At 41.2% G+C, this 13,012-nt stretch overlaps 1 protein-coding gene and 1 pseudogene across 3 annotated transcripts in view; one reads left to right on the top strand and one right to left on the bottom strand.

Moving 5' to 3' along the window:
- RCOR1 (REST corepressor 1) overlaps positions 1–13,012 on the top strand; it is a 119,397-nt gene that overhangs the window by 14,483 nt on the left and 91,902 nt on the right. The gene's annotated exons all lie outside the window — the stretch shown is intronic.
- Positions 6,664–9,215, bottom strand: LOC307182700 (ribosome biogenesis protein NSA2 homolog; annotated as a pseudogene). Its single transcript has one exon. The product of its transcript is annotated as a ribosome biogenesis protein NSA2 homolog (transcript).

The raw sequence follows: 13,012 nt of genomic DNA, 5'->3' as shown, positions 1-13,012 counted from the left end.
ACTAATACTTTTTCAGAGAAAAGTATACTTTTTCAGAGAAAAGTATACTTTTTCAGAGAAAAGTATACTTTTCTCTTTGAAAAGTATAATTTAGGAAATATCTCATTCTTGGACTGTCTTAGGCTTCCATCTTGCTGAGATGTAGTAAGTATTTGTGTGTGTGTGTGTTCCTTTTGAAGCACTTCTTACAGAATTTTTATTGTTTCCTAGTCATTTTCAGCTCGATGCCTTTTAGATTTTGAACATCTGGCGCTTTCATATGCCATATATTGATCCTCCTAAACTGAATTAGGGTTTTATATAACTGATGAACTATCATTTTGAGTCCTTGCTGGTGTTCTGCTTGCTTGGCAATGGGTCAGTTTCCATGGCATTGCCATTTTTGTACAGTATTGTTAGTGGAGCAGAGAGGTTGGGGGTGGGCATGCAGGCCCCTCACCCTGCTAAAGCGGGGTAGAAGCTGGAGTAGCTGAGCTTTTATTTAGTTTTGCATTTTAAGTTTCTAGATCATTTTTAAAGTAAGAGTTGTATTGCTGTAAAAAAGTTTTGAAACCACACTTTCTATCTTATTAAGAACAAGTAGCAGTAGCAAAGTGAAAGTGTTGATACCAGTGATTTGAAGTTTAAGTTCTGCAGACTTTAATGCAGTTAAGACAAAGCTAATAATCATTAGGCATTCTATAAGCATGCAACTTTTGCCTCAATTAGACACATTCATTGGTGGACTGTGTTTAATTGTGAAGGAAAAAACCAATTTAAGAACATGTATGAAATTGGAATTATGCTCTGGAAAAAGTAAGATGAGATGTAATTAGGTGTTTTTTAGTTTTAGCTTTTCAGGAACGTAATTCCCCTCTGACACATCTATTGTCTTGCTTTTTACACATTGCACTTTTGTACATACTTTTAGGAACTCGTGTGTGAAAACGATGGACTCCTTTTACGTATGGTGGTCTAAGAACACTAATTTTTCTCTCTGTTACAGGATTTTACACTTACATAGTTTTCCTAAACATTAATGAGTTTGCTTTTTTGCTTATGAATAATTTGAACATGTAGAAAACAATAGAAATATTAATGAGTCCTGTATGTCTGGCAACCAGGTTTAATAATTGTAAGATTTTTTTTTTTACTTATTGTATTTTTAAATTTCTGGCTGCGTTGGGTCTTCGTTGCCACGTGCAGGCTTTCTCTAGCTGCAGCGAACGGGGGCTACTCTTTGTTGTGGTGCACGGGCTTCTCATTGCGGTGGCTTCTCTTGTTGCGGAGCACAGGCTCTAGGCGCGCAGGCTTCAGTAGTTGTGGCACGTGGGCTCAGTAGTTGTGGCTCACGGGCTTAGTTGCTCCGCAGCATGTGGGATCTTCCTGGACCAGGCCTCGAACCTGTGTTCCCTGCATTGGTAGGCGGATTCTTAACCAGTGGGCCACCAGGGAAGTCCCTATAATTGTAAGATTTTTGTCATCTTTGCTTTAGCCAAAAAAAACTTTTTTGGCTAAAGTTTAGTAAATTTGCTTTTCCACATTACAGAAAATGAAGTTGTATATTAGACTTATTTATTGAATACTTACTATATCCAGTAGTCATAAAATGTCTCGTCTGGTGTACGTGAGTGCTGTGTGATAAAGTATGCCTGTGCTCTGACAGCCTGGGGGCATGGTGGGATGAGGTGAGGTGGTTGAAATTGGATGGGAGGGCTTTCCCGAGGTGATCCTTAGGTAGGTCTTGAAGGGCATATGAAGGGAAGCTCTCCAGGCTGAGGGATCCATATGTTTAGATCCTGTGGGTAGAGAGGATGTGACATTTTTGAGGAAGTTTGATATAATTGAGGCTTGGGGAAGCAATCAGGAAAGTGGTGGAAGGTGAGACTATAGAGGTAGGCACATGACAGATCACAAGGGCCTTGTGTGCCAAGCTAAGGAGCTTATTTTATTTTTAAATAATAGCTTTACTAAGATACAATTCACGCACCATAAAATTCACTCTCTTTTAAGTGTACAGTTTGGCAGTTTTTAGTATATTCACAGAGTTGTACAACCGTTACCACTGTCTAATTTCGTTTTTATCACCCCCAAAGAAACCCTCTACTCAACTAGCAGTCATCCTCCATTTGGAATTTATTTTAAATGTTGTTTAAATGTTTTTATTTATTTTTTGGCCACGTCGTGTGGCTTGTGGGATCTCAGTTCCCTGACCAGGGTTTGAATCTGGGCCACAGCAGTGAAAGTGCGGAGTCCTAACCGCTAGGCCACCAGGGGACTCCCTATTTTATTTATTTATTTATTTATTTATTGGCTGCATTGGGTCTTCGTTGCTGCACGCAGGCTTTCTCTAGTTGTGGCGAGCAGGGGCTATTCTTCATTGCAGTGCGTGGGCTTCTCATTGCGGTGGCTTCTCTTGTTGTGGAGCACGGGCCCTAGGCACATGGGCTTCAGTAGTTGTGGCTTGTGGGCTCTAGACCTCAGGCTCAGTAGTTGTGGCGCACGGGTTTAGTTGCTCCGTGGCATGTGGGATCTTCCTGGACCAGGGCTCGAACCTGTGTCCCGTGCATTGGCAAGCGGATTCTTAACCACTGCACCCCCAGGGAAGACCCCTATTATATTTTAATTAAAGTATAGTTGATTTACAATATTGTGTTAGTTTCAGGTGTACAGCATAGTGATTCAGTATTTTTGCACGTTATACTACATTGTGAGTTGTTACAAGATAATGGTTATAATGCTTTGTGCTCTCAGTAACTCCTTGTTGCTTATCTATTTTATATATAGTATTTTGTATCTGTTAATTCCATACCTCTAATTTTTCCGTCCCCCCTTCCCTCTCCCCTTTGGTAACCATGAGTTTGTTTTCTATATCTGTGAGTCTGTCTCTGTTTTTCATATACATTCATTTGTATTTTTTCGATTCCATATGTAAGTGATATTATAGTGTGTCTTTCTCTGTCTGATTTATTTCACTAAGCATAATATTATCTAGGTCCATCAAGTTGCCGCAAATGGCAGTATTTCATAGTTTATGGCTGAGTAATATTCCTGTGTGTGTGTGTGTGTGTGTGTGTGTGTGTGTGTGTGTGTGTGAGAGAGAGAGAGAGAGAGAGAGTTTGACATCTTCTTAATCATATTGTCTGTTGATGGGCAGTTGGGTTGCTTCCAAGTGTTGACTATTGTAAATAGTGCTTCTAGGAACACTGGATGCATATATATATATATTTTTTCATGTATCTTTTTGAATTAGTGTTTTCTGTGCTTTTGGAGATATACCCTGGAGTGGAATTGCTGAATCATGTGGTGGTTCTATTTTTAGTTTTTTAAGGACCCTCCATACTGTTTTCCATAGTGGCTGCACCAATTTACATTCCCACCAACAGTGCACCAGGGTTCCCTTTTCTGTCTACCCTCTCCAGCATTTGTTGTTTGTAGACTTTTTGTTGATCATTCTGACTGGTGTGAGGAGTTACCTCACTGTGGTTTTGATTTGCATTTCTTTAATAATTAGTGATGTTGAGCATCTTTTCGTGTGCCTGTTGGCCATCTGTATGTCTTCTTTGGAAAAATGTCTATTCAGGTCTTCTGCCCATTTTTTGCTTGGGTTGTTTGGTTTTCTTTGATACTGAGTTGTATGAGATGTTTGTATATTTTGGATATTAACCCCTTGTTGGTCGCATCACTTGCAGATATTTTCTCCCATTCTGTAGGTTCTTGTTTCGTTTTTTCAATGGTTCCCTTTGCTCTGCAAAATTAAGTGATTTTTTTTTTTTTTTTTTTGCTGTATGCGGGCCTCTCACTGTTGTGACCTCTCCCGTTGCGGAGCACGGGCTCCGGATGCGCAGACTCAGTGGCCATGGCTCACGGGCCCAGCCACTCAGCGAAATGTGGGATCTTCCCAGACCGGGGCGCGAACCCGTATCCCCTGCATCAGCAGGCGGACTCTCAACCACTGCACCACCAGGGAAGCCCTAAGTGATTTTTAATAACCATTTGTCAGTGATTCCCATTGCTGTGCAAAATTAAATGAGCTTTAATAACCGTTTAAGACTTATGTCTCTTAAAAATAACACATTAATGTTTGTGTTATGGAAGCAATAGTGTAATATTTTTGTGAAATACTACCTGCCGTACTGACCATGTGTTTTAAAGCTACACTGCCCCACTTAGGAGTCATTGCTCTTCATTGAGCAAGGCTGGAGAGTTTTAAGCCACAGAGTGCTGTGAATGTGATTGCAGTTTGGAAAGATCATTGGGTGTGATGAGGAGAGCTTGTGGGAATGAATTAACGGAAGGTAGAGAAGACCACTTATTTATTTAGAAACTTGTAAACGAGCATGTACTATGTGCCAGACACCTTTGTAGGCACTGTGAACAGACTAGACATACCAGCCCTCATGGAGTCAAGTTCTGGTGAGGGGATGCCGTGGGGGTAGGAGGGAAATGAGGTTGTGTTGGAAAGCTCTAAAGCGGTTACAGTAGACAGACTGTAATGATAGGTTTAATGTGGGGTACAGGGAGGCGTCGACAGCTCCTAGGACTTTGGCTGTAGTGACTTGGTGATTGGTGGTGCCGTCCCCTGAACAGGGGATGTAGCAGCTTTGAGGTTGGGATACCTGCACATCATAATTCAGGCAACATTTATGGAGAATATCATGGACTCTTCTCCCATCTCTCCGCTAAGTTGCGTTCACCTCGTCTGTCTTCCTGTTGTACCTTGTTACTTACTTCTGTCGTAGTACTTCTCTATCTTTAGGTAAGTATTAGCTTCTACGTCTTCGCCACTGCCCATTGAGGGTGGGAACTGCCTATATCATTTTCGTATCCCTGCCTACAGACCATCTCTGCTAGCTTGGAGAATATGATTGCTTCTTACTTGCCTCCACTGCAGCTGTCCTCCTATAAGCCATCATCATCTATAACTTTAATTACTGAGGTTGCCTTCTAGTAAGTCTTCTGCTTCCACATGTTAAAATGTAAGTCAGTATGTTTCTCTACTGCTAAGAACCTCACAGTGGCCCGTGTTTCATTTAGGGTAAAAGTGAAAGACTTCACAACGACCTTACAAGACCTACTTAGTCTGGTTCTTGTATTACTTTTATGACTTTTATCTCCTTTCCTTCTTACAAATCTTTGGTTAAGTGTTACCTTCTCAATGAGGCCTGTCTTGACCTACCTACCTATCCATCTGTAAGTATGTTATCCCTAAAATACAGACAGTCTAGCGTCATACTGTGTTCTTTCAACTATGTGATATTCTGGAAAAAGCAAAACTACATAGACAGTAAAAAGATCAGTGGTTGCCAGAGGTTAGAGGAGGAGGAGGAATGATTAGGCAGAACACAGAGGATTTTTAGGGCAGGGAAAATACTCTAGGATACCATAGTAATGGATACACGTCATTATACGTTTGTCCAGACTCATAGAGTGTACACCACCAAAAGTGAACCCTAGTGTGCTATGGACTTTGTGTGATTATGATGTGTCAACATAGATTCGTCAGTGGTAACAAATGTCCCACTCTGGTGGGGATGTTGATAATGGGAGAAGGTATTCATGTGTAGGGGCAGAAAGTATATGGGAAATCTCTGTAATTTCCTCTTGATTTTGCTGTAAACTTAGAACTGCTCTAAAACAATTAAGTCTTTAAATATAAAAAACGACAATAACAACAAAAAATCTAACCACAGGTAGCACAATTAAATAAAATTAATATTTGTTCCTTAGTATAATTAAATCTCCAGTTGTCTCTTTTTAAATAGTTGTTTAGATCAGCATTCAAACATGATGCACATGTTGCATTAAAAAAATAGGTTTATTGGGACTTCCCTGGTGGCGCAGTGGTTAGGAATCCTCCTGCCAGTGCAGGGGACATGGGTTCGAGTCCTGGTCTGGGAAGATCCCACATGCCACGGAGCAACCAAGCCCATGCGCCCATGAGCCACAACTACTGAAGCCCATGTGCCACAGCTATTGAAGCGCGAGTGCCTAGAGCCTGTGCTCTACAACAAGAGAAGCCGCCGCGATGAGAAGCCTGCGCACCGCAACGAAGAGTAGCCCCTGCTTGCAGCAACGAAGACCAAACACAGCCAAAAATAAATAAATAAATAAATTTATTTTTTAAAAAAAGATTTATTGGGACTTCCCTCGTGGTCCAGTGGTTAAGACTCCGAGTTCCCAATGCAGGGGGCCCGGGTTCGATCCCTGGTCGGGGAACTAGATTCCACATGCATGCCACAACTGAGAAGTCCACATGCCACAACTAAGGGCCTGCACTCTGTAACTAAGATCCCAAGTGCTGCAACTAAGACCTGGTACAGCCAAAATAAATTGATAAATAAAATATTAAAAAGTAGCTTTATTGAGGTATAATTGACATTCCATAAACGTCATGTTTAAAGTGTACAGTTTGATTAGTTTTTTTTTAAATTTATTTATTTTTGGCTGCATTGGGTCTTCGTTGCTGCGTGCAGGCTTTCTGTAGTTGCGGTGAGTGGGGGTTACTCTTCATTGTGGTGTGCGGGCTTCTCATTGCAGTAGCTTCTCGTTGCGGCACACGGGCCCTAGGCACGCGGACTTTAGTAGTTGTGGGCTCTAGAGCGCAGGCTCAGTAGTTGTGGCGCACGGGCTTAGTTGCTCCGTGGCATGTGGGATCTTCCCGGATCAGGGCTCGAACCTGTGTCCTCAGCATTGGCAGGCGGATTCTTAACCACTGCACCACCAGGGAAGTCACAGTTTGATTAGTTTTGACATATGTATACACCTGTGAAATTATCACCACAATCAAGATACTGAATATACTCATCACCCCCCACCCCCAGATTTCCTCATGCCTCTTTGTGACTACTCCTACCTTCCTCTCCTCCCCCAAGCAGCCGCTGATTTGCTTTCTGTCACTGTAGGTTAGTTTGCATTTTCTAGAGTTTTATATAAATGGAATCTTAAATTATGTACTATCTTGTCTGGCTTCTTTCAGCATAATTAATTTGAGACTCATCCACATTGTTGCATGTGTCATTTGATTATTCTTTTTTATTGCTCAGTAGTATTACCTTGTATGGATACACCAGAAATTTTTTTATTCATTCACCTCTTGATGGACATTTGAGTTATTTCCGTTGTTTGGCTATGACAAATAAAGCTGCTGTGAATAATATTTGTGTACAGGTCTGTGTGTGAACATATATTTCCTTCTCTTGTGGGTAAATGCTCAGGAATGGAATCATGTAGTAGTTGTATACTTAATTTTTTTAAGAAACTGCAGACTTTCCCAAAGTGGTTTTATAATTTTACCTTCTTACCAGCCGTGTATGAGAATTCCAGTTGCTCCACAACCTTACTAACACGTGCCATGGTCAGTCTTTTCAATTTTAGACATTCTAATATGTGTGTAGTGGTATCATATTATTTTTTATATATATATATATTTTTGCGGTATGCGGGCCTCTCACTGCCGTGGCCTCTCCCGTTGCGGAGCACAGGCTCCGGACGCGCAGGCTCAGCGGCCATGGCTTACGGGCCCACCTGTTCCGCGGCATGTGGGATCTTCCCGGACCGGGGCGCGAACCCGAGTCCCCTGCATCGGCAGGCGGACTCTCAACCACTGCGCCACCAGGGAAGCCCCATATTGTGGTTTTAACTTACATTTGCCTACTGACAAATGATATTGAACACTTAAAAAGTATGCTTATTTGTCATCCCCATGGCTGCTTATAAAGGTTCACTTCACTGACCTGGCTCCATGGCCTGGAAGCTCTCTCAAACAGGAAGCTGGGACAGCAGTAGGGCTGACCTCCTTTGTTTCCCTTTTTTCTTTTTTTTTGGACTGTGTGGGCTCTTCATTGCGGGCTTCTCTCTAGTTACGCCAAGCGGGCTTCTAGGCTTCTCTCTCCTTGTGGTGCACAGGTTTAGTTGCCCCGCAGCATGTGGGATCTTAATTCTCCCACCAGGGATCCAACCCGCGTCCCCTGCATTGGAAGGTGGATTCTTAACCACTGGACCACCAGGGAAGTCCCTTGTTTCCCATCTTTCAAGGATCACTGATGTGCGTTGTCTGGAAGACCATTGTTTCTTATATTTTGTTTGTTTGTCTGGATTTTTCAGGGAGGAGGGTAAATCTGGTCTCTGCTACCATCTTGGCCAAAAGCACACATATAAATCTTAATTTGTAGATTTTCTCGTCTTTGTTTTTGATTTCCCTTGTAATTTAGTTGTAGAAAACCACTAGATTGGTTGAGTTTCCCTCATTCTGGATTTTCTGATTGCATCCCTGTACTGTTTTTTTTTTTTAAACTAGGCCATTAACTTTTTTTTTTAAACAATAGTTTTCTTGATGACTGTAGACATGTAAGGCTGATTGGTAGTAGTCAGAAATATCAGAGTAATGGTTTCCTGATTGGTGTGTAGTCTTCAATAATTATAAGGAGTTATTTGTATGTATCTGCTGTCAAACCAGTAAGACTGCATTTATGCATCCGTCATTTTCAGGATTGTTTGTAACCTGGGCATATTTTCCCCAGATGACCTTGCCTCCTTGTGTCACTAGGCCCAACTCGCTCACGTTCACCTCAATGACAGTACCTTTCTTTGGTAATAACACCCAAAGTTGTATATAGTGGGGATGAGGGATTCTTCTTCACACCAAGTATTGGCAGGCAGAAGGTGGCTTTCAGTTCAGGATGTGTTACGTGGGCCTTCTTAAAACGTAATCCCATTGGCCTAATATGAATCTTTCATATTTAGGTGGTTTTCGAGTAAAGCCATCTCTAACAAAGCAAACTTCAGTAACCATCCTCTTCCAAGCTTTCTTCTTTCTCTTTCCTGTTCGAATAACTTTTAATACTTCTGTTTCTCCCTGGGCACGAACTTTGGGCAGTGGGACTTCCCATTTTCCCGCTTTCTCTTTTCGTTTTTGTTTGATCATATTGGAAAGTACTTTAGCTCGAGACTGTCCCTCTCTGTCCAGTAGATATGCAGGTACTGCTCCTTGTGGAGTCTTTTCATCGTTCTTCTGTTTGGTGTTTCTTTTTTCATGCATCTTAATAGTCTTTTTCATTTGTATTTTCTCAGCATGGCGGTTTATGGTAGAGCTTAGCTTTCCGACCAGTCATTTTTTTTGCCTTCTTTGAACGTTCATGAGCCTCTAGATCTTACTTCTTTCTCTTTTTCTCATGGTAATCCAAACGATATCCATACCGCTTACGGTGTAACTCGATACATTCATTTTGTGGCATGCTGACGGCGGCCGAGCCACCGGGTGCAGCCGCCGGGGCGCGAAGAAGCTCTCAATTTTCTGGTCTTAGAGACCCACCCCCTGTACTGTTTTTAACATGTTCCTTTATCCTTTATGTTTTCTATAAACTGGTGGTTAAATTTAGAGAATTGATCAATTTCTGATTAAAATTATTTTGGGCAAGAATAATTCAGAGGAGATATTTTGCCCATCCTATTTAAAAAAAACCTCCATTGCACTCCAGTCCCGCTTATCCTGGTATACTGTTTCTTATTTTCATAGTACCTACTAACGTAATATAAATGTACGTATTTGTTTAACATCTGTTCTAAAACTTAACCTCCATAAAGGCACAGGTTTTTGTTTATGCTGTATTCCCAGAGTCTAGAACATTGTTCAGCACATACTTGGCACAAAGTAAAAATCTTTTGAACAAATAAATGAATGAAATACAAAGGCACAGAACTGGTGAACTCTCATTACCCTCATTACCATTCATAGAAAAGTAACATTTTCTTTGGATAGAATAATTGTGCTTAACAACACTATTAAAGACAATGTAAAATCTTCTGGAACTGGGGCAGTTAGGAACTCTAGAGGTGGACTTTGGAGGAGGGCTGTGTAACCAGCTCTACTTCTTCCTCTGAGAATAACCCTCCTTCTGGTAGCTACCAGAGATTTATTGGCTCTTTAAAATCCAAGCTCAGAGTCGCGCAGCCTTTTTCAGGGGATCAAGAAAGTGTTCCTCTGCTCAGAGTGAGACTGCTACTCTGCCAGCCTAGAGGCTTCAACAGAAGCTGAAAGGAAGCCCCAGAACTTCAGATGTTCCTGGCGAGGTCCTCACCCCACCTTCCCCTCCCTCAGCACTCCTAGCTTCTCTGTCGCTCTCTGCCATTGGTATTGATCTCGTTATGTGCTTTTCAATTTTTCTTTTTCTTTTTGGCCGTGCAGTGTGGCTTGTGGGATCTCAGTTCCCCGACCAGGGATCGAACCTGGGCCATGGTGTGAAAGCCTGGAATCCTAACCACTAGGCCACCAGGGAAGTCCCATATGTTCTTTTTTCTTGGTTATCAGTCACCAAGAAGGCCAGGATTCCTGGGTCATCCCCTTCTTCTATAGGCTTTAATCTCTAAGACACTGTACATTTTTTTTCTGATCGCATCTCGCACCCCGGACCTTCTCTTGACACTTCTACACGGAGCCTTCTGAAACTTAGGGTACACCAGCAGAATCCCCCTAATCCTCAATTTCTTTTGTGAATGTTCCTCACGTTCTTGTTCTTACTGCAAATTCGTTGTCTCCTGATGGCACTATTTCCCCTGCAGCCCTCTCACGTGGTACTTGCCTTTTCCCCTACATTCCTCATATCACTGTGCTTGGAAGTGGGATGTCTTCCTTGTTCTGTATTGCCACTCCTGTACCATTTTTTTCTCTTCCATAAAAACACCCACAGTGAATATGATGTCATCAGATTATACCACTCACTACTGCTTTTTGAAGCTTCTCCAAAGGTTGCTGTGGAGGATTGAACCCCTTATTACGGAGTCACTCTGTATCTCTTGTAATGCTTCTTACCTCCTATCAATATAGTTACGCCAGTTTCTTTTTGTTAGTGTTTGCGTAGTGACTTTTCATCTTTGTGCTTTCAGTCTTTCTTTATTCTTATGTTTTAGGTATGTCTGTATACATTTTTATCCAAATCTTAAAAGGAAGTTTTTGCTTTTATGTAGGACATTTAGTACCGTTTACAGTTTCTTTTAAGTATTTGCTCATATATTTGTAGTTAGATCTACTGATTGAAAGCTTTCTATTTATTTGACCCACCTGTTCTGTTTCTTTCTTGTTCCTTTGATCTTCTTTTGCATTTAGTGTTTATTATTATTCTACCCTGTCTCCTTAGCTTGGTAGTTATATGCTCTTTTTCAGAATACTGTTCTCTTAATGGTTTTATTTTGGTTTGCAAATTTTTTTTATTGTGGTAAAATACACAGAAAATTTACCATCTTTAATCATTTTTAAGTGCACAGTTCGGGGTATTAAATACATTCATGATGTTGTGCAACCATCACCGCCCTCCATCTCCAGAACTCTTTTCATCTTGTAAAACTGAAACTCTATACCCATTAAATACGCTCCATTCCCTCCTCTCCCAGCCCCTGGCACCCACCCTCCTACCTTCTGTCTCTCTGAATTTGACTGCTCTAAGTACCTCATATAAATGGAATCATACAGTTGTTTTTTTTTTTTTAATTCCTTTGGCATAATGTCCTCAAGATTCATCCATGTTGTAGTATATGTCAGAATTTCCTTCCTTTTTAAGGCTGTTTAAAGAACAGTTTTGCCAGATACAAGATTTTTTGGTTGATGGTTTTTTCCTTTTAGCACTTTGAATATATTGACTTACTGTCTTCTGGCCTCCAAAGTTTCTGATGAGAAATCTGCTTATAATCTTATTGAGGATCCTTAGAATGCGACGAGTCATTTCTCTCTTGCTTTCAAGATTCTGTCTTTGACTTCACAAAGTTTGATTGTTTCTGCTGTACAGCAGAGTGATTCAGTTATACATATATATATGTTCTTTTCCATATTGTTTTCCATTATGATTTATCACAGGATATTCAGTATAGTTCTCTGTGCTGTACGATAGGACTTTATTGTTTATCCATTCTGTATATAATAGTTTGCGTCTGCTAATCCCAACCTCCCACTCCATCCAACGCCCCCTGCCCCGCCCAGCAACCACAAGTCTGTTCTCTAGGTCTGTGAGTCTGTTTATGTTTGTAGATAGGTTCTACATATGTGTTGTATTTTAGATTCCACATATAAGTGATATCATATGGTATTTATCTTTCTCTTTCTGACTTACTTTGCTTGGTATGATAATCTCTAGGTCTGTCTGTGTTACTGCAAATGACATTATTCCATTCTTTTTTATGGCTGAGTAATATTCCACTCGTACATATACTACATCTTTTTTTTTTTTTTTTTTTTTTTGCGGTACGCGGGCCTCTCACTGTTGTGGCCTCTCCCATTGCGGAGCACAGGCTCCGGACGCGCAGGCTCAGCGGCCACGGCTCACGGGCCCAGCTGCTCCATGGCATGTGGGATCTTCCTGGACCAGGGCACAAATCCGTGTCCCCTGCATCGGCAGGCGGGCTCTCAACCACTGCGCCACCAGGGAAGCCCTATACTACATCTTTTTTATCCATTCATTTGTCGATAGACATTTAGGTTGATTCCATGTCTTGACTACTATGAATATGCTGCTGTGAACATAGGAGTGCATGTATAAAAGCTGAAGTTGAAATTAACGCAATTTACATTCCAACCCTTTTTCTGGAAGTTGCAAGCCTTCAGTAGACCCCAGAGTTACTCAGTAGTTACATCAACAGATTCTGCCAGTGCAGTTGTTGTCTAGGTGGGGAGACAGATTTCGGGTGTTTCTTATTCCACCATTTTCCCAGAATCTTCTCCTTTAGAGATTATAATTTACATCTTGATTTATCAGCCTGATGTAAACTAGGTGCTTTTACCCTCTTAAAGGGCAGTGCAAGGAGCATAGAACCCTTCAGTTACCCTTTGTGCTCCCTGTGTGCCTTGTTGTTTTATATTTTGTCTTACATGTTTTAATTCCTATAAGAAACAATTATCTTACACAATTATTTCATTAGGATTTATTTGCATGTTTACCCTTTTTGTTGCCCTTCGTTCCTTTGTGCCCCTCATAATTTTCTATCTGGGTTTATTTTTCTTCTGCTTGCAGAATATCCTGTGATATTTCTTCTGGGGTAAGCCTGC

The sequence above is a fragment of the Stenella coeruleoalba genome (assembly GCF_951394435.1).
Source record: "Stenella coeruleoalba genome assembly, chromosome: 2".
Lineage (NCBI taxonomy): Eukaryota > Metazoa > Chordata > Mammalia > Artiodactyla > Delphinidae > Stenella > Stenella coeruleoalba.
Note: the sequence above shows the minus strand (reverse complement) of the source record. Positions and strands in the feature narration are given on the sequence as shown.